The following is a 26,272-nucleotide window of genomic DNA, read 5'->3' as shown; positions in this document are numbered from 1 at the left end:
GATTCAAAGGGAAACACGTGCCCCTATGTTTATAGAAGAATTATTTATAATAGCCAAGATATGGAAGCAGCCCATGTCCACTGATGAATGAAGAAAATGTGATATATATAAACACAATGGAATATTATTCAGCCATAAAAAAGAATAAAATCTTTCCATTTGCAAGGACATGGATGGACCTGGAGGTTATTATGCTAAGTGAAATAAGCCAAAGAAAGGCAAATACCCTATGATTTCACTCATGTGAAACTGTTAAGAAACAAATGAGCAAAGGGGAAGAGAGGAAGAGAGAGACAAACCAAGAAACAGACCCTTAACTATACAGAACAAACTGATGGTTACCAGAGGGGAGGAGGTGAGGGGATGAGTGAAGTAGGTGATAGGGATTAAGGAGTCACTAGTCCTGATGAGCACGGTGATGTATGGAATTGTTGAATCACTATACCCTACACCTGAAACTAATATAACACTGTATGTCAAGTGGAATAAAAATTAGTTAAAATAGGGGAACCTGAGTGGCCTCAGTCAGTTAAGTGGCCAGGTCTTGATCTCAGGGGTCCTGAGTTCAGCCCCATATTGGGCTCCAATGCTGCGCATGGAGGCTACTTAAAAAAAATAAAAATGATTTAATTAATTAAAATATGTAATTTTTTTTTAAAGGAAGGAAATTCTGACATATGCTACAACATGGATGAATCTTGAGGGCATTACGCTAAGTGAAATAAACCCATCAGAAAAAGACAAATACTGTATGATTCTACTTACATGAGGTAGTTAATGTAGTCAAAATCAATCACAAAGACAGAAAGAATGGCGGCTGCTATAGGGACTAGAAGAAAGGAGGAATGGGGAGTTATTGTTTAATGGGTATAGATTTTCAGTTTTACAAGATGAAAAGAGTGATGGAGATGGATGGTGGTGATAGTTGCACACTGTTACAAATGGATTTAATACCACTGAACTGCACACTTAAAAATGGTTAAGGTAGTAAATTTTAGGCTATGTGTATTTTACAATTGAAAAAAAAAAGCATATATAGAAGTTAACCATGTATTAACTTGGGATCAGAGATGTCTCTCCTGATGGAGCATATATAATAAACTCATTTATTCCCAGAAAGGAAAAATACTTAAGGGGGAAATTCTGCAAGCTCTACGTAAAACTACATGTTTTCAATATCTAAAAGAACTCTTGACAATCAATTCCCAAAAGTGATAAACACAAAAAGATACACACAGGACAGAAAGAGAAATTCACCAATGACCAATATATGTGAAAAATTTTTCAAACACACTAGTAATCAAGGAATGAAATACTAAACAAGACACCATTTTTCACCTATCGAATTTAGTTGTGGAGATGGAAATAAGGCATCTTGAAGAAGGCCCAGGTTTTTGTAATTCACACTCATTATCTTCACTTACTCCAGCTGCAATCAATTATTCCAATCTAGTTTCCACCTCCTACTTCTAGAACACTGGATAATAATACCAATGACAAAGGGGGGGTGTGGGTGGCTCAGTCGGTTGAACATATCTGACTTCAGCTCAGGTCATGATCTTGCGGTTTGTCAGTTCCAGCCCCACACCGGGCTCGCTGCTGTCAGTGCAGAGCCAGCTTGGGATCCTGTCCCCCTCTCTTTGACCATCCCCCGCTTGCAATATGTATGCTCTCTCTCTCAAAAACAAATAAACGTTTAAAAAATAATAATACCAACGACCAGGGGTGCCTGGCTGGTTCAGTCAGTGAAGCATGAGACTCTTGATCTCTGGGTTGTGAGTCAAGCCCCACGCTGAGTGTGGAGATTACTTAAAAATTAAAAAAAAAAAAAAAAAAAAGTAATACCAGTGACCAAACCAACAACCTCCAAAACCAATTAAACATCTCAGAAGCAAGGATGGACCAATTCTCTGTCTTCTGTGAACTTATTTTTCTTGGTTTCCATCACACCAGTCTTTTGCTCCCCTACCTACCTCCCCCCCACCACCACCAACCTCACTGGCTATTTCTTCCGTCCTGTGTTCAATCTTCTTCCTCTACTACATCTTGAAGTATTGGGGGGACCAAGTGCCAATTTTCACTTCTCTATCTATACTTTTTACCTTGGTGATCTCATACAGTCTATACCTTTCGATATCATCTATGTACTGAGTACTCCAAATTTTTATCTAACAGCTCTTGGCTCTCTCTTCCATGAGATCAAAACCTGTTCACCCAATTGCTTCCTCAACTACCAACTTCACAACTGATATGAATCTCACATTTAATACACCCAAAATAGATCTCATGATTTTTCCCACCTCAAACTTCTGTTCCATTCTTCTCCCTCTCAGTAAATGCCACCATTTATCATAGTTGCTCAAAACAAATACCAAAAAGCAAAGAATTCTCAGGGAATGCAGCTGGCTCAGTGAGTAGTTGGTAGGGCATGCGACTCGATCTCTCAGGGTCATGAGTTCAAGCCCCACGTAGGGCACAGAGTTTACTTAATTAAAAAATAGATATATATATATTTTAAAAAGCAAAGAATTCTCCCATTCCCTCATCAATCCACTTCCAAGTCTTGTTCATTCTACCTCCAAAATATTTTCAAATCTTTCTACTCTTCATCCCTGCCATGGACCTAGTCCAAGGTACTGCAAACAGCATCCTAACTGATCTCCCAGCTCCCCACTCTTGCCCTCTTCCTCCACATAGCAGTCATATTATGCTACCTGCCTTCTTAAAACTTTCAAAGGATTCCTATGAAAACTAAATTCCTAATCAGGGCATTATCTGCTCCTATCTTTGAAAGAATATACACAACCAAAAATATACAATAACATCTCTAGGCAGTAAAACTATGAATACTCTTCCTCATTTCGCTTGTATTTTTAAACTTTTCTATGATGAATACTTGCTTATTAAGAGGAAATGATATTGTTGAATACTGTGTATTACATCGCATTTTTACACCTTAAGGAAAAAAGAAAATGGAAAATTGTAGGTAAACTCTAACTGTAACTGTTACAAGCTTAGATGAAAATACTAGCAAACACTGTAAGAATGATGTGTCAGGGCTATGGGATTATCGGTGATATTTTCCTCCTCTACTTTCTATTTTATAACATAATTACACTCACAACAGAAAAAAAGATTATGAGCTAAACCTCATTCATTGTCTTCTGCAATCTGGCCACAACCCACCGAACCAGTCTTTCTTCCAAGTACTCACTTTCCCAAGCTTTCCACTCTAACCTCGCACTGTCTCACACATCTGGTGCTTTAACTCGGGCATATCCCTGGAAGATCCTCCAACCTTTTTAAATCCCACTCCTCCTTCACAAGGGAGGGGGGCGGTAAGGATGGCGACAGGTTGGAGGTAGATTTCACCGTTCTTGTCGGTAGATCCACAACTTGCTGGTACCGGAGCCAAATCTCAGTTCCGATCCCATCACAGGCCACCAAGCTTAACATCCTGAAAGCTCCGGCCACTGGGGCTCAAGGGACCCCCATCCCCGCAGAGAGCACTGTGCCCCTTAGAAAAGGACCCCCCACACAGCCAAATTCCAGGTTGCCGCTTCGAAGACTCCTCCGACAGACACACTCACCGCGGAACCAGCCTGCCCCTCCGGTCCTCTTCTATCCGCAGTCACTCGCTCCCCCATCCGCTCCGCCCGGGACCGCGCGGCCAGCCGGGTGGGGGAGGGGAGCGCACGTGCCCGCGCCGCCCCCGCCCAGACAATGCCCGGGAGAGCGGAGCGCGCGCCCGGCCGGCCGGAACCCGCTCCCGCCAACACTCACCCTTTCCGGGTCTCCCGCCGAAGCGCAGGGCCCGCTGGGCGCCGCGAGAGGACACGAGGAAGGTGCGAAAGCGAGCGAAGCTCCGCGGAGCCGCCCCGCCACGAGGCCCCAGCGACCCCAGAGCCCGCGGAAGCACAAGGCTCGGCGGAGCCCGCCCGTCCCTCCCTTTCGGCCCCGCACGTCAGCAGCAGGGGCGGGGCGGGACGCGCGCGGCGGCGGCGCGCGCGCGCGCGCGGCCCCGGGGGCGGAACTTGCAGAGATGTGGGCGGGGCCAGGGCTCCAGCTGGTGCTGGGGCCGAGGCTGGCAGGGCTGGAGCTGTGGTTGGCGGTGGCCCAGACTCTGATCCCGGCCGGTGCTGCCGCACTGCCTGGGGAGTATGGATGTTGGTTCTGGCAAAGGCACCATCATCATTTATCATTTTCCTCCCTAGAAGATGGCAAGTTCCAGCCTCAAGTTTGACAGAATATTCCTTCTGCCGGCATATATGAAGCTTCTACAGTAGTAACAGTAGCTATGATTTGTGTATGTGTATCATCTTGTACCAAGCTTTGTGCTAGGTGCTAGGGATACAAATAACAATAGTTACTACTAACCTATGATACAGATGCAGAAATTGGGGCTCCAAAAGGTTGGGATTTAACTAGTTTACACAACTAGTGAGTGACAATCCGTCAAGTCCAGTTTACCTGCTAAATATCTTTGGAGCCCACCTTTTTCTTTCTCCCTGTACCGCCCTACCCCAGACCCCATCATCTCCTGCCCAAGACTGCTGTAGCCGCCCAACCGGTGTCCAGGGATCTGTTTCTGTTCCCCTTCAATCTGTTCAAGTCACTATGTAAAGATTTACCACTGGAGCTGAGTGATAAGTTTAGAGAGAGTTTCCTATAAAATTTTTTATACTTTACATATGTTATCAATTTTTAATGTTTAATAAAAATGTTTTAAAGAGTTCATTCCTGTATCTCCAATAGCAAGCCCAGTGCATTGCATGTGGCATGCACTAAAAAAGTACTTGTTGAATGAATGAGTTAATAGGACCGGGAACTGACTCCAAAACTCTGTATGATAAGAAAATTGAGGGATTTATAACATGTCACCCCTGGCCCCCTGACCTTAAAGTCTATCAGGGGTAAAGACAGATTGACAATATTTGTTCAGCAAATTTTTTATTGCGTTTCTGTTCTGGCACTGTCTGCCAAGCACTATGTTAGGCACCGAGGATCAGAAAGGAACAAAACCGTTCCTGCCCTTGTGAAATTTACAGACAATCTGATCTGAAAGGCCAGGAAAGGCTTCTCTTATCCTGAAGCTAAGACCCAAAGAGAGAACAGGAATTGGGGAGGTAAAAAATAAATTTCATAGAGAAAGAAGTAGGGTAAGAGGTCAGCATGAATGGGTCAATATTCCCCTGATTTTGAGGTCTAACCCTGAGAAAGGGGCATAGTAATGTCCAGCTGACTGGGGATTGGGTGGGGCTAGAAACCCACTTCCCCTAGCCCAGCTTAGAAGGCTGAACAATTCTGGCAAATGTCTCACATTGAGCAGGGCTCAGGAGTAGGGGTATTGGGGAGAGAAAGGACGATGCTGCTAGTTGTCCACACCTTGCAGATGGTGTGCCAGAAACCCAGACTTCTCTCGATGCTCCCTGACAGGCAAAATAGCATGGTTGAGAGCCATGGATGGGACAATGTGCCAGGGACTAGGTGATCCTAAACCAGGGGCAGTGGTGGATTGAATGGCAGGGAATGGCTGGAGAATGTGACTAAGACCCCAAGGATGAGCAGAGCTGAAGCCTCCAGCAAGAGCAAAAGGGTTCCCAAGTCAGCTGATGAAAGGAGCAGGGATTGGAGGGGCTGGGGTGAGAAAGTGAGACATCTGAATTTCAAGGTGCTGAAGCAATAGATCACGAGCTTGCCAGTCAACAACCTCAGGGCTGTGGTGATCAGGAGTGACTAGGGAGCAGAAGCCAGTGAGGACCCTGGCTACAGCTCTTAACTCTGCACACAGATCTGAGACCCCTCTGGCCACTGCTTCTAACCTTCCCTTTGATCTTGCAGACTTCTTGGGAAGTCAAGGTGTGGAAGGGAAAGTTCTGGCAGGACTGTAATTTTAAGCTGACAGAATATTTACCTCAAATGAGATCTTTTAAGACCAGATAACTTTAACTGGCAAGTTTAAGTTCAGCCCAGTCCCCAAGAGCAATGACAGCCTCTGAAAAAAAAGTTTGCCTCATTTAATAAGAAATAACATAGCTACAAATTTCTACACATATGCACTCAGTGTGCACATTTTCATAACAGAGATAAGCTCTATAAAGGAAATGGGCATAGTGAAGACAGCACAGCACAGAGGGAGCACATTTAATATGGAGGTAGAAAAGGCCTCCCTGAAAAGACATTAAGTGAAACCCTGAAGGCAGTAGAAGCTGTTTGGGCATGATAATAATGCCTAAGACAAGGTAAGAAGAAAGCCCAGGGTAACTTAAGAGTAAAATGGCTGGAGATGAGGCTGGGAGCAAGATCACACAGGAGATGGTGTTAAGATTTTGATCTTTGCCATAAGAACAACAGGAAGTCATTAAAGAGTTTTAAGCAGGGGTGTAATGTATTTTATTTGCCCTTTTAAAAAGATTGCTTACCTTGGCGAATGGGTGGGGATGACTGGAAGGGTGTGTGAACAAAGAAGCAGCTAGACAGTTAGAAAGCAATTTGAGTCCCCCAGACGAAAAATGAAGATAGCTTACACTGAACAGCAGAGATGGAGGGAAGTAGATAGATTCAAGAATTGTGGACAAAATACCAAGAGACTTGGTAATGAATTGGGGAGAGACTGAACTCTGCTAAGTCAAATGCACGAAGATAAACCGACCCAATCCTTTAGGCAGACACAGTCCTGTACGCTGGAGGTTGGATTTCAGGCCCCTCCTTAGCCAGGCCTCTTCAGCCCGCATTCACCTGCACAAGTGGAGGTAGGCCTTGGAGGAGAAGATCAGAAGGGAGAAAAATGGAGGGTGGCTCCCAGGTTTCTGGCATTGGCAAACAGTGGATTTGCTGAGATGGCTGAGTGCCATTTATTGAGAAGAGGGGCAGTGGAGGAAGAACAGATTTTGTGTGTTGGGGATTGGGTGAATCAATAATTCCCTTTGGGACATTTGAAGTATTCCCCTGACAAGATGAAACATCCCTACATAGGACCTGGGGCTCAGAGGAGAACTGGTGGGTGGTGCTGTCAAAATACCATTTAACAGGTAGTTGGTGAGAGTTGGTGAGATTGCAATGAAAGTACAGCAAAGGAAACAATCGACAAAACTAAATGCAGCCTATGAAATGGGAGATATTCGCAAATAACATATTGGATAGAGGGTCAGTATCCAAAATCTATAAAGAACTTCTCAAACTCAGCACCCAAAAAACAATTAACCCAGTTAAGAAATGGGTGGAAGACATGAATAGACATTTTTCCAAAGAAGACATCTAGAAAGGGGCACTCAGGTGGCTCAGTTGGTTAAGCATCCAACTTTGGCTCAGGTCATGAGCTTACAGTTAATGAGTTTGAGCCCCACATCGGGCTCTCTGCTTCGGCCCCACTTCGGATCCTCTGTTCCCCTCTCTCCCTGCCTCTCCCCACTTGCTCTCTCTCTCAAAAATAAAAGAAGACATCCAGATGGCTAACAGACGCATGAAAAGATGCTCAACATCACTCATCATCAGGGAAATACAAATCAAAAGCACGATGAGATACCACCTCACACCTGTCAGAATGGCTAACATTAACAACACAAGAAACAACAGGTGTTAGCAAATATTCGGAGAAAGGGGCACCCTCCTACATTGTTGGTGGGAATGCAAACTGCTGCAATCATTCTAGAGAACAATATGGAGGTCCCTCAAAAAACTGAAAATAGAGCTACCCTAGGATCCAGCAATTGCACTATTAGGTATTTACCCAAAGGATACAAAAATACAGATTTGGAGGGTTACCTGTACCTCAATGTTTATAGCAGCATTATCAACAATAGCCAAACTATGGAAACAGCCCAAATGTCCATCGACTGATGAATGGATAAAGAAGCCGTTGTGTGTTTGTATTATATGTAATATGTATACATAATATATAATGGAATATTACTCAGCCATTAAAATAATGAAATCTTGCCATTTGCAATGACATGGATGGAGCTAGAATGTATTATGCTAAGCAAAATAAGTCAATCAGAGAAAGACAAATGCCATATGATTTCACTCATATGTGGAATTTAAGAAACAAAGCAGACGAATATATGGGAAGGCGGGGGGAGAGGGGGGAGAGGCTCTTAACAATAGAGAACAAACTGAGGGTTGATGGAGGAAGGTGGGAGGAGATGAACTACATGGGTGATGGGTATTAAGGACGGCACTTGTTGGGATAAGCGTTGGGTGTTGTGTGTAAGTAAGGAATCACTGAATTCTACTCCTGAAACCAATATTGTGCTGTATGTTAACTAAATAAAATTTTAAGAAAAGTATAGTTTAGACGGGTTGCGCAGTCATAGCCTACAATGTCACACTTTGCTTTAAACAAGCCAACACTCTGAACGTTGAGAAATTTCACATAATAACCTGGATTTCCCTTTCTGTGAAAAACCAGAAGCTGTATAACCTGGACCCACCTTGGTATAATCAGATATTAGCTAACACTATGTATGTATCAAGCAGTGTTCCAAGCACATCACAAATTTAATCTAAATAACAACTTTCTTCTTCTTCCTCTCTATTAAGGAAGAGAAAACTAAAGCCCAGAAAGGTTGAGTAACTTGTCAGACAGCTAGGAAGTGGAGGAGCTGGGTTGCACACCCAGGCCGTCTGGCACCAGGGTCTGAGGACTTAGCTGCCACGCCCTGGATGCAGCTGGAAAGCTGCAGTCCCATTTAGAGAAACCCTATGGCCTTCAGGGGATGGTCCCATCACTCCCCATTGTCTTCCTGCCCGCCCCCATTCCATACTGAGTGTCAGTTGCCCTTTATTGTTTTTCTTGCGCTGCTGTTTTCTGATGTTAGAGAATTATTTCTCTATACCGAGTAGAAAGTTAAAAATATTAAAATTGAGATGTCTAACTTCTATGGGTAAGAATTTAAAAATCATTTGTGAAATTTCTGTATGTTATCTGATCAGATAAAACTGGTAAAAACAGGTTAATATTCAGATTAAATATGTATGAGAAACTCTTACCTATGTTTCCATGCTTCTGATACAATCCTACTTCAGAGGTGATCTCTTATTCTCAAGTATATAAGATTAAAATGATAGAGCCACGGCAACTAAAATGTTGAATAAGTTTTAAATTTCAAACAGTTTTATTTAAATCAGGCTGAGATCAGGGAGATCTTGACAATACACTTAAACTTATTTTCAAGTCTTTGGAAAAAAATATAGTCAGTTTGGGGTCTTATAGCCTCTCAAGCGGGAAAAGCAAAGGTGGGAAAGGAGAGAGAGAAAGGGAGGTTGGCGGTTTAAGTTGCTCACTGGTCTCTTAGTAAAAGTATGGGAGGAAAATGGCAGATATGGATGTTTAATGTAAAATATGAATTAAAAAAAAAAAAAAAACTATTACTGAAGTTTGTCAAGTAGGTTCCAAGAGCATTGACACTGACCCAGGATAGTTGGAGGGGCCTTACTCTGGGAGAAGTGCCAAGCAGCTTTATGCAAGGCTCCAGTGGCAAGGAGCCCTATGGGCAGATTGAAAGCAGCAATCAGGGAAACAAGGAAAGTCTGAAAGGATCGTGAACTCAAAATTCTGCCTGAGGCAGAAGCTGGCTCAGGTGGAAAATTGTTGCTAATTTCTGACCCGGAGATTCAGGTATCCTGGCCTACTCCCTGGGAAATCCACCCACCCTTCCTAAAATTAACATGAGTGGAGCCCCAGAGCCCTTAAGGTAATGACGTTCCCTTATAGGTTGCAGATACTAATTAGACTTCTTAAATGAGAACCTCACTTCTTTACAGCCCCAAGCAAACTGTTGTTAGTGCCTGGGAATTACATTCAGGCAGTTAAAAATAAGTGATTATTGGGCACCTCGCTGGCTCTGTTGGTGGAGTGGGTGACTCTTAATCTCACAGTTGTGAGTTCAAGCCCCACGCTGGTGTAGAGATTACTTAAGAATAAAAAATCCTGGGGCGCCTGGGTGACTTAGTCTGTTAAGCATCCGACTTTGGCTCAGGTCATGATCTCACAGTCAATGAGTTCAAACCCTGTGATGGGGCTCTGTGCTGACAGCTCAGAGCCTGGAGCCGACCTGGGAATCTGTGTCTCCCCCTCTCTCTGCCCCTTCCCTGCTTGCGCTCTGTCTCTCCCTCTCTCAAAAATAAATAAACATTTTAAAAAATATATTTTTTAAAAAATTTGTATTTATTTAAGGAAACTCTACACCCAATGTAGGGTTCGAACTCATGACCCCACGATCAAGGGTCACATGCTCTTCTGACTGAGCTAGCCAAGCGCCCCAAGAATAAAAAATCATTAATAAATAAAAATAAATAAATAAAAGACTATCCCCAAACAAAAAACCAAATGTCTGGTTGGCCTATTTGAATTTTGGCAAAACTACACCCCATCCTTTTAGATCTTATTGGACCGTATCATAACCCAAAAGAAATCAGGTAGTGTGCTTTTTTTTTTCAAGATTTTATTTTTACATAATCTCTACACCCAGCATGGGGCTCAAACTCACAACCCTGAGATCAAGAGTTGCGTGTTCCACCAATTAAGCCAGCCAGGAACCCTTAGTGCTTCTACTCTGTGTGGATTATGCAGTTACCATGGAATATAAACTTTGGGAATGGGGAAGATGATGCAAGACATGTTTTCATTCATGCAAAAAAAGGAGAAAAATTTTTTCTTTTTGCCCTGAAAGGAAACTTTCTATGACTGGAACTGGTGGTTGGGTCCTCTGTGTTTGTTTCACATAAAAATAAAGCCTCTAAATGTGGCTTTACTTGGAACTCTAAATGTGGAGAAATTGGAACTCTCATACATTGCTGATGGGAATGTAAAAGGGTGTGTAGCCACTTTGGCAAACAGCTTTGGCAGTTCCTCAAAATGTTAAACACAGAGTTACCATATGACCCAGCAGTTACTCTCCTAGGCAAATATTGAAAAGAAGTGAAAGCATACGTCTACATAAAATTTGTACATGAATGTTCATTGCAAATTTTATTGTATCTCAATAAAGTTTTTATTATTATTATTATTTTTTAAAAAGAAGTCTCTGAGGGGTGCCTGGGTGGCTCAGTCAGTTGGGCGTCTTACTTCAGCTCAGGTCATGATCTCATGGCTGGTGGGTTCAAGCCCTGCATCAGGCTCTGTGCTGACAGCTCAGAGCCTGGAGCCTGCTTCGGATTCTGTATCTCCCTCTCTCTCTCTCTCTCTCTCTCTCTCTCTCTCTTTGCCCCTTACCCACTCACACTCTGTCTCTCTGTCTCTTAAAAATAAATAAATATTAAAAAAACTTTTTTTAAGTAGTCTCCGAGCATAGGTTAAAAATTTCTGAAAATTACTTGTAAAGGTAAAGGCAAAATAAATACAAAATTTCCAACCAACCAATATGAGTCGGTTTAGGTGGAATATAGATCATGTAAAAAGGGGAATGTACAAAATAGTTCTTCTTTTTTAACTTTTTTTTTTTATTCTTGAGAGAGAGAGAGAGAGAGAGTGAGCGCATGAGCAGGAGAGAGTCAGAGGGAGAGGGAGAGAATCCCAAGCAGGTTCTGTATTGTCCACGCAGAGTCTGATGTGGGGCTCAAACTCACAAACCATGAGATCATGACCTGAACTGAAACCAAGAGTGGGACACTTAACCACCTGAGCCACCCAGGTACTCTGCCAAAATAATTCTACTTGAACCTCAGGGCAAGTTTTTAAAGCCTAAAGACTTCTGGTTTTATTTTGGTTACATTTCCTTGTCTTTAATTAGCTTTTAGGTGTCCAGGTAATACAATACTGAGATATTTTCATTATTGTTTAATGTTTTTGAAATGAACTTCTATACTACAGCTCTCTGTTATGAAAGATAAATAATGACACTGGTGCTGAGCTTATTTTCTGACAGAATTTTTAATAACCTTTAATTTCCTTGATGATATTGATGTGTATTATCCTCTGCTAGTTTTTATCAGGATGTTTCCTGGCTTTCTATTTTATGATCCATCTGTTCTAGAAATGCCCCCAAATGCCCTTAGTCAAGAGGTATAATCCTGACTGTAAATAGCCCTCATCCCCAAATATAATAAGAGGCCTCTGGCGGCCTTGCCTGAGCCAAAACAAAAAATATTGCATATATCAGTTTTCAAAAATCAATTGCTGCTGAGAGTGCTATCCTGTTGACCCTGATGTTAGAAGTCTTAATCTGCCTTCACAATGGTAGATTTGGGGATGTTGCCCCTGTAATCAGTTCTCAGTTCCTCCAATGCAAGTGAGTCGGAGATATCAGTTGAGCAATTTCAGAAGAGCAATCTTCTACAAATTGACCTTGGCAGTGATACAAACCACATGGGTAATAATTTTTATTCTCCAAACATCTCCAATCTCTTATGTTGTATGACCATTATGTTTCTCCTCCTATGCTTATAAAATGCCTTATTCATATGTTCAGAGTTCATATGCATCCAGATTTGGTGTTCTCCAACTAAGCAACATATAATGTCGGAACAGTCATAAATGTGCCTAGAGAAGAATTGTTCACATTATAAAAAGAACAAAAGGAGGAGAAACTGTCAGGGAATTGTCCCTTCTGTTTTGTATTGTATTCATTGTAGAAAAGACCAAGTGGAGAATCTGAGCAGAGTTTGTGTATAGAATGAATTCATGGCCCAAAATTCAGGCGGTCTGGTTTTTTTTCTTTTTTTAAAGTTTACTTATTTATTTTGAGGAGGGGGGAGGGCAGGAGGAGCTGAGAGAGAGGGAGAGAGAGAGAATGCCAAGCAGGCTCTGAGCTGTCAGCGCAGAGCCCAGCACAGGGCTCTTACTCATGAATGGTGAGATCATGACCTGAGTGGAAATCAAGAGTTCAACTCTTAACCGACAGAGCCACCCGGTGTCCCCATGCAGTCTGCTTCAAAGTAAAAAAACAAAGCAACAAAACAAAACACCATAGTATTGGGTATAATAGTTGGGAAAACTTTTCTTTGACCCTTAACTGTATACTGCTTGTACAATGTTTACATTTACATTTTGCACAAAAGATTTATTTATGCAACAACAAAGGCGTAAGAAGCTGTGCCTATCCTCTTCCCCTTTTGTCACCCTGTCTTCTCCTTCAGTAGATGGCATACAAAACAACTTGGCAGACTTCACATTCATTCCCAACCCACAATCCCTTGTCTTCTTCTATAGAAGCTGGAAGGTTGAACACTCAATTTTTTACCATCCCCTGCAGCCAGGAGTGACCATGTGGCTCACTAGCCAACAAGATGAATCCATAGTTCAGTGAATGAAAAGAGACTCCCAAAAAAGGAGGAGAGTTGTAGCTAGTTTTGCCTTTGCCCTTCTGTCCCTCTAAATTTGGATGTGATTCCTGAAGGTCCAGCAGCCATCCTTCGAATATAAGACCTTAAAAATGGTAGCACAAAAAGAAAGCAGGAGTCTGGGTCTTTAATGATAGTATTGAGTCTCTGTACCAGGTCTAGACCGCCAACTTGCTTTGTGAGAAAAATATCATTTGCTTAAACAACTTGTTGCCAGGTTTTCTATTATTTCTAGCCAAGGACATTCCTGTATGACACATGAGATTTCTTCAATGTGTTTCTTTCCTTATTCTCATTAACTTCTTTGATAACTCTTTCTCAATTTCTATCCCAACCTCCTCTTTCTCTGCCAATGCCTAAATACTGAGGTTTCTAGATCTTCTGTCATTGGTCTGTTCTCATTTCTTGAATAAGTTTCCCCAAAGGTACAGGTTGAACTGTCCATTACATACCAATGAGTTTCAAATCTTGACCATGAATTTAGGCCTCTGTTCTGAACCTGGGCCATTATTTTCTTAAATATTTATTTTCAAGTACCTTTAAGACATTTCCCCTTGAGTGGCCCTGAAGCAAATTCAGTCTATCCACAGTTTAATTCATTTTTTTGCCAACCACTCAGTTATCTAAGATAGAAACTTTGGAATCTACTCTGCATTTACCCTCACAGATCTCATCCAGTTGGTCTCCAGGTGTTACTGAGTCTACCTTCTTAATTCTTAGGCCAGGTCTCTCTTCTTTCCTCCCTCAGCCATCATCCTGGGCCAGGTCCCACTTTCTCTCACCTGGATTCCCACACCTCCTCACTGGTTGTGTTGCCATCTTGCTCTCCTCATCAAATGCATCTCAGCTGCCAAACCAACTTTCTACAACACAAATCTGACCACCTCACTCTGCCATTTAAGGGGCCTCCCAATGCTTCACCCCCATTACCTTGGGCTAGCAGTTCTCAAATTTTAGCAATCAGCATTAACTGCAGGACTTGTTCAAACACAGATTGGTGGGATACACAAGATTCTCCTGTGTATCTTATTCCATAGGTCTGGGGTGGGTCCTAAAATGTGCATTTCTTTTTTTTTTTTTCTTTCTCTTTTTAACTAGGCTCCACACCCAATGTGGGGCTTGAACTGAGATCAAGAGTCACATGCTCTACCCACTGAGCCAGCCAGCCACCCCCTAAAACGTGCATTTCTAACAAATTGGGGGATGATGCTGATCAAGGACCATAATTTGAGAACCACTGGCCTAGGTTAAAATTAAAACTCATTAGCATCAGGTTTAAGATCATTTACAATCTACTTTCCCAGTTTCTGGCTGCTGCTCACCACATTCCTGAAATTCTTTCCAAAGTCACCTTCCACTTCTATGGAAAGCTAAGGTCTTAACTCATTCTCTCTCCTGCCTGGCATGCAATCTGTCCTTCTCATTCCTGGCAAATTCCCTTACCAATTCTTCAAGGAAAGTCCAGCTCTGACCATCTATTTTCTTTTTCTTTTCTTAAAAAAATTTTTTTTTTAATGTTTATTCATTTTTGAGAGCAGGGGAAGGGGCAGAGAGAGAGAGGGAGACACAGAACTGAAGCAGCTCGAGGCCCTGAGCTGTCAGCCTGGAGCATGACACGGGCTTGAACCCACAGACTGTGAGATCATGACCTGAGCCAAAGTTGGCTGCTTAACCAACTGAGCCACCCATGTGCCCCAAGGCCTTCTATTTTCTTGAAGAAGTAATTAATTTACTGTTTCCTCCTCTATACTCTTTGGCACTTTATGCATAGGGTACTTTATAGTCTTGCTACTTAAACTGGTCCTCAACAAACACTAGGAGCATCACTGGGAGCTTGTTAGAAATGCAGACTCTCAGGCTTCACCCCAGACCTACTGAATCAGAATTTGCAATTTAACAGGATCCTCAGGTGATTCCCATGCATAAAGAAGTGTGAGAAGCCCTGCTGGGCAGGGCCTCATGCTAGGCGTTGCGATAGATGGTTTGATGACAGTATTTCCTTTGATTCCTTCAGCAGTGCCATGGCTCATTATTATTGCGCACAATTCGTAGAGGAAGTGGAGGTTGGTAGTAGGCAGAGCTGGGATTCAAACATAGGACCATCTGGCTTAAAAAACCCTGTGCTTGCTGTGCTACACCAATTGTCTCTCTGTTACAGGTCTTCACACATAGCATTGTAATTATCCGTCCATAGGTCTGTCTGCTTATCCATGTAAGGAAATGCTGAGCAGGGCAAAGTCTCTGGACTTCAAGGATAAAAAAAACAAGGAAGAACCGGGGCGCCTTGGTGGCTCAGTCCATTGAGCTTCCGACTTCGGCTCAGGTGACGATCTCACGGTTCATGGGTTTGAGCTGACAGCTCAAAGCCTGGAGCCTGCTTCGGATTCTGTGTTTCCCTCTCTCTCTGCCCCTCCCCCACTCTCTCTCTCTGTCTCTTTCAAAAATAAATAAACATTAAAAAAAAAAAGGAAGAAACTTTCTCACTGTCAACTCTAGTTCTGACAGCAATTTTGGGTAGGATGGGCTTCTCGAAAGAAAGAGTTTATATAAATTTTAAAAACATGACAGCTTTGTTGAGATGTAATTCATATACCACATAATTAACCCATTTAAAGTGCACAATTTGGTGCTTTTTAATATATTCACAGAAGTGTGCAGCCATCACCACCATCAGTTTTAAAATGTATCATCACCCCCTCAACGAGCTGCATGCCCATCAGCAGTCACTCTCTATTCCCACCCACCCCCCCAGCCCTGCCTCGGCACCTCAACTCCAGGCCACCACCAATTTACCTCCGTCTCTGTATCCACTCTGGATGTTTCACAGGAATGGAATCGTACAATAGGTAGCCTCTGTGACTGGCTTCTTTCACTTAGCATAATGTTTTTATTTTTATATATTTTTTAAGATTTTATTTTTTAAGTAATCTCTACACCCAATGTGGGGCTTGAACTCACAATCCTGACATCAAGAGTCGCATGCTCTATTGACTGAGCCAGCCAGCCAGGTGCCCTAATAAGAGTAATGTTTTATTATTTATTTAAAGGTCATTTTTTTTTTTAATTTTTAGCTTTATTTTCTTTTATTTTTTGAGAGACAGAGAGAGACAGAGCACGAATGGGGGAGGAGCAGAGAGAGAGGGAGACATGGAATCCAAAGTGGGCTCCAGGCTCTGAGCTGTCAGCACAGAGCCCGATGCGGGGGCTGGAAATCATAGACTGTGAGATCGTGACCTGAGCTAAAGTCAGACGTTTAACCAACTGAGCCACCCATGAGCCCCTTTAGGGTAATGTTTTAAAAATCAGCCATGCTGTAGCACGAATAAGTGCTTCCCTTCTCTTTATTCCTGAGTAAAATCTCATTGTATGGATATACCACTTTTTATTTCTCCATTCTTGAGTTTATAGACACTTGAGTTGCTTCCACCTTTTGGCTCTTATTAATAATGTTGTTATGAACATTGGATGTATCAGTTCTTGTGCGGACATATGTTTTCATTTCTCTGGTTCTATGCTTAGGAGTGGAATTGTGAGGTTATATGGTAACTCTAGGTTTAAAGTTTTGAGGAACTGCCACACTGTTTTCTAAAGGAGCTGCATCATTTTAAATACTCAGCAGCAGCCAGATGAGGATACCATTTTTTCCACATCCTTGCCAACATTTGTCATTATTTGACTTTTTTAAAAAGTTCAACTTATTTAAACTAAAAAGAACCTGTCTTTTTGATTATAGTCATTCTAGTAAATATGAAGTACTATATCATGGTGGTTTTGATTTTCATTTCCCTAATAATGAATAATATAATATTGAGCATATTTTCATGTGCTTGTTGGCCATTTGTTTATCTTCCTTGGAGAAGTATCTATTCAAATCTTTTGCCCATTTTTGAAATAACTTACTTTATTTTATTTTTAATTAATTAATTAATTAATTTTGAGATTGAGAGAGAGAGAGAGCGAACGCACACACATGATAGGGGGAGGGGAAGAGAGGATCCCAAGCAGGCTCTGTGCTATCAGCATGAAGCCAGACACAGGGCTTGAACCCACGAACTGTGAGACTCGTTGGGCTTGAACTTCCCCACACTTTTTTAAAAATAAAGTCAGTCAGTTTTACAAGCAGAGTGTTGGGCTAGGGTGTTAGTCTCTGGTCTGCTTGGTATGCCTTTTTTGTCATTGAAACTAACATACCATTGGAGGCTGGCTGGTTGAAGGGTGCCTTGACCTCTCGGTGACACTTACCTGGAAATTAGCCTAGGCAACAGGGATGTGGGGGATGAGGAATGCTAGTGAGCTGCCCTTCCCAAGAAGATATCCTTGATTGGCAGCTGGGGTGAGCCCCACCTCTTGACCATACCCACTGGAAGTATAGCTTTTGTCTCATTGATTTGGGGGTGGGGGGTGAGTTTGAGAATGAGTGGCTTAAGTGCTACAGAATCTATCTGTTCTTACTAAATTTTAGTAGATTTTCTTGAATAAATGTTTCATCACTTGCTATATGCCCTTAGGACAATTTCCAGAGACTTTAGATGTTGTTTTTCTTTTTTTTTTTTTTTTTTAATTTTTTTTCAACGTTTTTTATTTATTTTTTGGGACAGAGAGAGACAGAGCATGAACGGGGGAGGGGCAGAGAGAGAGGGAGACACAGAATCGGAAACAGGCTCCAGGCTCTGAGCCATCAGCCCAGAGCCCGACGCGGGGCTCGAACCCACGGACCGCGAGATCGTGACCTGGCTGAAGTCGGTCGCTTAACCGACTGCGCCACCCAGGCGCCCCAATGTTGTTGTTTTTCTTAATCATTTTTACCAATTATAGTTGTTTTGCTGGGGTGTGGGTCCACAAAACTCTTTACTATTCTGGGAGTAATTGATAACATTTTGATGAAAATGGGATCATTGCAGCTGTGGGGATAAGGATATTTGGGGGGGGGGGGGGTAGAGATAGTAGTAGCAGAGTAAGTCAGGAATAGAAGATTGAGTGGCAATCAATTAGGACTTCCCGTTAGCATAACAAGTGAGAGACAGTAGCTGTGAACTAAACCTGGGGCCACTAAAGAATTTTGGAGGCTTTATAAATTCCCTATTCCTTTGCTTTTCAACTTACCCTTTATGCTTCGCATAGTGATTGTCAGTCATACATAAACATTCATTACCTACTCTGTGCCAGGCACTTTGCCAAGTCCTAGGAATAGCGTAAGGTTAATAAAGACAGACTTGGTCCTTGCCCTCAAGGAGAGAAGAATAAATCCCCTTGGAAAATCAGGAAAGGCTTTATAGAAGAGGCAGCATTTGAGCTGGAACTCAGATGCAAGGAAAGGGTTGCTGTAAACCTAAATTTAGACAGAAGCCCAAAACCTAATGATAAGGTCAGGGAAAGTCACTGTTATGTAGGATGTTAGGAAACCATTAGGAACATGATTTAACATATATTGATGAGATTTTTCAGCTCTAGGCAAATTCAAAATAGGTCCTTTGTCACTGGCACTCAACCTTCTTTTCTCTCTTCTCAATTTTCAATGACCTGGGGCTTTCCAACACTACCCACTAAGGCATCTTACCCCAGCTGATCCTTTCCCTTGGACTGGATTCTTGGCTAGATCCTTGGAACTCATCAAATAAGATATCGTTCCTAATTTTAAAGAGTCCATAACCTGGGAAAGGGAGGTAAAGTGTCAAATAGAAAAGTACCATGACAGAGATATATGAAGGTGGTAATGGGGATACACAAGAGCTCATCTAACTCAGACTGAGGTGGGAGGAGGAGGATTATGGCAGTTCTCCTGAGGAAATTCAGTCTAAAGTCTTTCAGAGAATGAGAGAGATAGCTGGAGGACAGGCATTCCAGGAGAAGAAAGCCAGTTCACAGAGATGGGTAAGCCCATGAAGCATTCCTCTCCACCACCCCCTGTCCCCCAAGACTTGGGAATTCCATATTGTATTTATTTTGGCAATAGCAATGCCTTCCTCTCCCTAAAGAATTCAGATGTTTCTCTCTGGCCCTTAGCAGCCAGCTAGGTGTACGAACCAGTATCAATCAATTGATTGTTTCCACCAAGGATTTCAATCAAGGAGTAAGTGAGGGAAACATAAATCCGTTAGCCGTTGTGTTGGATGGGCAGGGATGTTCTATCCAGATTATTTCTGCTTAAAGATCATTGTTGTGTGTCCTGCTTCATGACTCTTTGGAGCTGCCTCAGTTTCTGCCTATTTTCCAAGTCTGATACTTGGTTCTCTCATTGATTGATTCTGTGAGCCTCTACTGCCTTCTGATAAATTCCTTATTCAGATAGAGTTGGTTTTAGTGACATGCCAACTTTGATCTTAGGCAAATCATTTGGGAGTCTCTGCCACACAAGAGACGATGAAGGCCTGAACTAAGACATTGGTATGGAGGATAGAAAGGTTGATGGATGGATAGATAGATTGAGATATCAAAGAGGTAGAGTTCCTGGCATAAGATAGGTACTCAATTAATATTTGAATGCATGATTGAATAGCAGAAAAAATTACTCCTAGATTTCTGGCTTTGAAATGCAGTCAATTTTGTTGCTATTTGTTGCAGAAGAGGGAATACAAGATAAATGAGTACTTTTGGAATAAGAGATTCTAGAGTTTCAGTGCTAGTAGTCCCATATTAAGGATTTGGGTAGAAATTTCTTTTTTTTTTAAGTGTTTGTTTATTTTTGAGAGAGAGAGAATGGGAGAGGGGCAGAGAGAGAGAGGGAGAGAGAGAATCCTAAGCACTGCACTGTTAGTGCAGAGCCTGATGTGGGCTCGATGTCACCAACTATAAGATCATGACCTGAGCCGAAATCAAGAGTCAGAAGTTTAATCCACTGAACCACCCAGGTGCCTCTCAAGTTGAAATTTCTTTAAAAAAAAAAAAAATTTTTTTTTTAACGTTTATTTATTTTTGAGACAGAGAGAGACAAAGCATGAACGGGGGAGGGTCAGGGAGAGGGAGACACAGAATCTGAAGCAGGCTCCAGGCTCTGAGCTGTCAGCACAGAGCCTGACGCAGGGCTCGAACTCACGGACCGCGAGATCATGACCTGAGCCGAAGTCGGCCGCTTAACTGACTGAGCCACCCAGGCGCCCCTCAAGTCGAAATATCTAAAAGACATTTGGATACAAGTAGGGGCACCTGGTTGGGGCAGTTGGTAGGGCACACAACTCTTGATCTTGTGGGGGTAAGTTCAAACCCCATGTTAGGTGAAGAGCTTATCTAAAGTATATATATTAAATTTTTTAAAAAGGCATTTGGATACAAGTATATTGACTGAATATTTAGATTTAGAAGTCATTAAATACAGTCATTACTAGAGCCATAGAATTTACATTTATAAAATTACCCAGGATAATTATCTGCAAGGTAAGAAGAAATCCTGCTGATTGGGGATTTAGGGCAGAGGTGGAGGAAGAGAACATGAAGGAGAAGTAAAAGGGAAAGTATGACTACAGCCAAGATAGAAAAAATGTAATTAAGAACATCAAATTTATAGGAGTTAAATAAAATAGAGACTTGTGGATTTAGCAACAAAATGTAATTAGAACTCTTAGCAAGTGTGATTTCTGTAGTGGTATGAGCCAGATTGCAGTAAGAAATGAGGCAAAGGAGAGATTTAAATTTTTCATTTTTATATTTTTTAGTAATCTCTATGCCCAACGTGGGGCTTGAACTCACAGCCCAAGATCAAAAGTTGCATTCTCCACCAACTGAACCAGCCAGGCTCCCTGAAAGGAGAGATTTTTTTTTTTTAAAGGAAGGTGTAGTTAGAATGGAATTGAGAGCTGCAGAAAGGATTTTAAATGTTTATTTATTTTTGAGACAGAGAGAGAGAGAGAGAGAGTAAGCAGGGGAGAGGCAGAAAGAGAGGGAGACAGAGAATCCAAAGCAGACTCCACGCTGTCAGCACAGAACCTGATGTGGGGCGTGAACTCAGGAGTAGAGAATTCATGACCTGAGCCAAAACCAAGAGTCAGAAACTTGACCAAATGAATCACCCAGGAGCCCTGCAGAAAGGATTTTAAAAACGAGAGAGGCTACAGTATTTTTAAATGCTATGGGAAAGTACTCAGTGAAAGAAGTTGAAAATCAGAGAGGGAGGTAGAGGGAAGTCCCTAAAATGCTGGACAAGGGGGATTCAGGGTTTAGATGAAGGACAGATACCTAAATCATGAAGGAGAGAGGATGGGAAATAAGTCTGGGAGGGCAAGATGTGGAGAGAGATTCTACTTCATGTCTTTCAGTCTTTGAAGGACTTCTTCAGTTGCTGAGAACACCAGTGAAGACAGTACAGTACTCCAGGAGAGTGGGGAATGAGCTGTTGTAAAGGAACAAAGAGAGCATAGGAGCACTGGTTTGCCAAGAGTATCCTGCTCAGTTGAGGTTGGCAATCACAACATTTCAGAGGTATTAGTTTGTAGCAAATTATTTTCTCTATCAGTACTCAGCAGCTTGGGAGTAGGAGCAGAGAAGGCCAATAACTGGGTTGATTTAAAGTGGGATGGGAGATCAAAAGGGTGAGCAGATTTTGAATGCTGGTGAGAGTGGTTGGAACAACATTACAACTGTGGAATAGGCTGGGCAGGGAGAGTGGGCAACCCAGGGGCTGCATGAAGAAATGTTGGAAGATGGCGATCTGGAAAAGGTCACAGGGAAAGTCATGGAATGAGAGAGGAAGGAAGGGAAGGCGTGGCAAAAGACAGAAAAGCTTTAGAGGTTACGGTTTCATAGGAAGAATAATTCTGGTGATGGAACAATCTAAGGCAAGGCTTTGTGAGTTACTGGACCGAGTGGGGGTGAAGATCTATTGACTAGAGGTAAAAATATTGTGAGGTGAGAGCAAAGGGACAGGTTCTAAATGCTGAAATGACCCAGGATAATGGCAGAAATCAAAACAAAAGAGCAAGACCGTAAGTCAGATGCCAAATTTGCTATAAATAACATGTTGAATGGTAGGTATGTGGAAGCTACAAGTTAAGTGGAAAATGCAACAGATTAGGGGATTAGGGAGCACCGGGTTGGCTCAGTTGGTAGAGCATGAGACCCTTGATCTCAGGGTTGTGAGTTCAAGCCCCATGTTGAGTGTGGAGACTACTTTAAAAATAAAACAAAACAAAAACTAGGACATTAGTGTACTGCTATTTCCCTGTCTCAACAAGCAGCCCTTCCCTGATTGCTATGCATTTTCTCACTTGACAGAAAGCTTCTGGAGGACAGTGACTATCTTATTCGATGTATTAGTCCCTCAGCATCTTTCCCAGTGCTTGGCACAATTGGAAAGAAGAGACCATAAAATCTCTTTACCCTGGAAAATGATGATTCTTTATTCCCATTTACACAGTTCTCAGTAAGTGGAATGTCTGTAACTACCTCTATCACGCTATACAGAATTGATCTGTTCACATGTCTGCCGACCCTGTCAGTCTCTAAACCTTAAGAACAGGGACTGTCAGGGAGCCTGAGTGGCTCAGTTGGTTAAGCATCTGACTTTGGCTCAGATCATGATCTCATGGTTCATGAGTTCGAACCCTTCATTGGCCTCCATACTGACAGTGTGGAGCCTGCTTGGGATTCTCTCTCTCTTTCAATCCCTCTCTGCCCCTCCCCCCACTAGCTCTCTCTCTCTCTCTCTCTCTCTCTCTCTCTCTCTCTTTCTCTGTGTCTCAAAAATAAATAAACTTAAAAAAAAAAAAAAAAAAGAACAGGCACTGCCACATTCATTAATGCAATCCCAGCGAGGAACATTCTGCCTAATCTACATCAAGGATTCCAATGTTTGTCAAATAAATAAATGAATAAATGAATGAATGAAATCTCAAAGCTATTCATTACTAGCATTCCTGATTAAGCACCATTGCCAAGTACTGTGCTGAATGTTTTACATTCTAATTTATTCCTCAAACTAAGCCTAAGTGGGAAGGGGGGAAACCAAAGTTCAGAAGAGTTAAATATCTTGCCCAAAGACATACATGTATTAAATGTTAAAGCTGGCATTTAAACACGGTTGGTTTTAAAAATTTTTTTCACGTTATGTTGCCACTAAGCCTAGTCTAAGTGTACCAACTAGCACTTTTCAGAAAACCAGGCTTAGTGAATGGCTCCATGGTACTAACTTTATCATTAGAGCAATGATTCCCAGGCACTTTTTTCTATATATGCTAGTCCTGTGTCCTTTGAGAAGATAAGATCAAATAGGCAAAGATTTTAACAAAAACATGCAAGGGAAGAAATGTCCTGTGAGAGAACACGTGGAGAGTCATTAGGTCCTAAAAGCAAGTGAAGGAAAGGGGGAAAGAAGGTTGGATGGAAACATCCTGCATTACCATGCAGTCTAATGAAGGCTGGACAAATTAGAAGGGGAGTCATGGAGGCAAAATCCACCGTTAGGAGAGATCTTTTAGGAACACATGTGCCTCAGTAGCCCTGCCACAAGACATTGGCTGGGCACAGCTGGTGGGAGGTGTGGCCTCAGCACAAATGCAAGATGGATTTCAAAGCCAGCAGCTGTGGCATTATTTGGTCAGTTATGCTCCCTGTGGTTGGAGGTAGGTCAGACCCATTTCCATCGGCTGCCATGCCATGCTAGCAAGAAGCTTCTTGGAAGGCGGCTTTCTGTTTTGTTTTACCTCCTCTGTACATGTGTGGACACTGAATTCATATCAAGCCCTACCATCTTTGGCATCATCCACCAAATCCGAGTAGAAAGGGGTATGTGTGCATACTAATAAATAGGATCTTTTAAAATCCTCTTTTCTTCTTCCATTTTACTCACTAAAACATAAGTCCCCTCTGTGCTGAGCATATAATAATAAACAAGTGATTTGTGAATCTTAATTTATAAAGGTGACTGGGTGACAATACAGAGAGGTTAATACTATTGAAATAAAAGTTTAATGTTAGTCACAGTTCCTCTAGAAACAAGAAGCACAGTATGTCACTCAGGGCCACAGGGGAAGCACCAGTGTCAGGAGGCAGAAAGAAATGAGGGGAGAGCATAGTCTAAAGCCTTTCCTGGCTTTTCCATGAGAAAGTCAAGTCAAGGCAGGGCAGGGTCTACAATTTAGGATTGGCTAGTTTGAGTAATTACAGCAAGCTTTGGGACAGAGGAGCTGTTCTCAGTGTCTGCTACCTGGCCCTAGGGTGACTCAGGGCAGGGGAAATATTGGCTTGGTGTGTGAGTTAAAGGAGGTAGTTGGGGGCATGGATGATATATGAAAGGTAGGCTCACCGACAAGTTGGTTACTGTTTCCAGGAATTAGCTAGTTCTAGGAAGAACAGTCTCTCCCTAGCCAGCAAGGTCCCCCAAAGATGTCAAAAAATTATAAAATAAAACAAAATAAAAAATAAATTAAAAAGATCCCAACAAAATTAAGAGGAAAACCATGCCTTTTGATATTCTAAATCTCCATTAATAGTTAATAGCAGAGAAGAAGGCAGGTTTAAATCATTTTTCCCCATTCCATTATGAGTTTAGGTGATTTTTTAAGTAATCTCTACATTCAAAGTGGGGCTTAAATTCATGACCCTGATATTAAGAGTCATACGCTCTACCAACTGAGCCAGCCAGGTGCTCCAAGAGTGCAGGTGATTTTTTTAAAGAGAAAATTGAAAGTACAAGGGGCTTCTATTCTTTTTTTTTTTTTTTTTTAATTTTTTTTTTCAACATTTATTTATTTTTGGGACAGAGAGAGACAGAGCATGAACGGGGGAGGGGCAGAGAGAGAGGGAGACACAGAATTGGAAACAGGCTCCAGGCTCTGAGCCATCAGCCCAGAGCCCGACGCGGGGCTCGAACTCACGGACCGCGAGATCGTGACCTGGCTGAAGTCGGACGCTTAACCGACTGCGCCACCCAGGCGAAGGGGCTTCTATTCTTTACCCATTGTCCATAATTTTCCAATTATAAGCTAACAAATACTTTTAATTTTTTCACCCCCTTCTCTGCTTTTCATATTGCATTTTTGTCCTGAAATAGCTGCATGGAAAAGGAACCAACATTTATGTTCTTCTGTGCCAGAACTGTTCACCCTTGGACACACATCCCAGTAGCTCATCTCCTCACAATAAGCCCGTGAGGTGAGTAGCATGACCTTTCCTAAATAAGGGAAAGTATGGTTCAGAGATTAAATAGCTTTATGGTATAGAGCACTGGTTGGAATTAGGTCTAATGAAGCCCATGCACTTTCCAGGTGTGGATACAAAGGAATTGAGTCAAAGAAAACAGCTTTAACATTTATTATTTAAGTAGCACTCTAACTTGCCATTTTCTTTTGATGGCACAATTTAAAAACTAAGCATAAAAAGCTAAGCCTTGCATATACTTCTGTAACATATATCTTTTCAAAATTTTACCTTGTTAATGTAAAATCAGACATTGCATCTCCAGTAAATAATATGCCCTCTCCCTGACACCTGAAAGAAGATTTCTTAAGTCCTTTACTCTTAATATTACTACAGGGGTACTTCTGAGAGCCTACTCAAAAAACACTAGAGTGTACATGTTATAAATAACTTTTCTGGTAATTAAAAATTTTTTTGGGGGCGCCTGGGTGGCGCAGTCGGTTAAGCGTCCGACTTCAGCCAGGTCACGATCTCGCGGTCTGTGAGTTCGAGCCCCGCGTCGGGCTCTGGGCTGATGGCTCAGAGCCTGGAGCCTGTTTCCGATTCTGTGTCTCCCTCTCTCTCTGCCCCTCCCCCATTCATGCTCTGTCTCTCTCTGTCCCAAAAATAAACATTGAAAAAAAAAATTTTTTTTAAATAAAAAAAAAATAAAAAAAAAATTTTTTTTGGATAGGTGACTTCCATGTAGTTCAGACTGAAACATCGATTATATGCCTATTTATACATTACATATGATTATGAGGATGCAGTGGCATTTCATTTCTCTTTTTACTTGTTCGTTAGCCACCATTTCCTTTCCTCATATACACCAATGTTTTTAGTTTACCTTTCTAGTGACCTTATGGACATACCAGTAAACACTCAC

At 42.1% G+C, this 26,272-nt stretch overlaps 1 protein-coding gene across 4 annotated transcripts in view; it reads right to left on the bottom strand.

The window, feature by feature from the left end:
* The window catches only part of YEATS2 (YEATS domain containing 2), a 114,149-nt gene extending 110,175 nt beyond the window's left edge, over window positions 1–3,974 (bottom strand). For 3 of the 4 annotated variants that reach the window (XM_086674847.1, XM_025913583.2, XM_086674849.1), the window contains exon 1: window positions 3,784–3,974. The gene's annotated coding sequence lies outside the window, so the exon portion shown is untranslated. Of the gene's footprint in view, window positions 1–3,590; window positions 3,743–3,783 lie in introns of those variants that run through there. The other variant, XM_086674846.1, reaches the window with a different exon arrangement.
* Window positions 3,975–26,272: the final 22,298 nt, after the last annotated feature.

Source organism: Puma concolor, chromosome C2 (assembly GCF_028749965.1).
Source record: "Puma concolor isolate L17-30 chromosome C2, mPumCon1.1.hap2, whole genome shotgun sequence".
Taxonomy (NCBI): domain Eukaryota; kingdom Metazoa; phylum Chordata; class Mammalia; order Carnivora; family Felidae; genus Puma; species Puma concolor.
The sequence above is the reverse complement of the archived record's forward strand: the minus strand, read 5'-3'. Positions and strand labels throughout refer to the sequence as shown.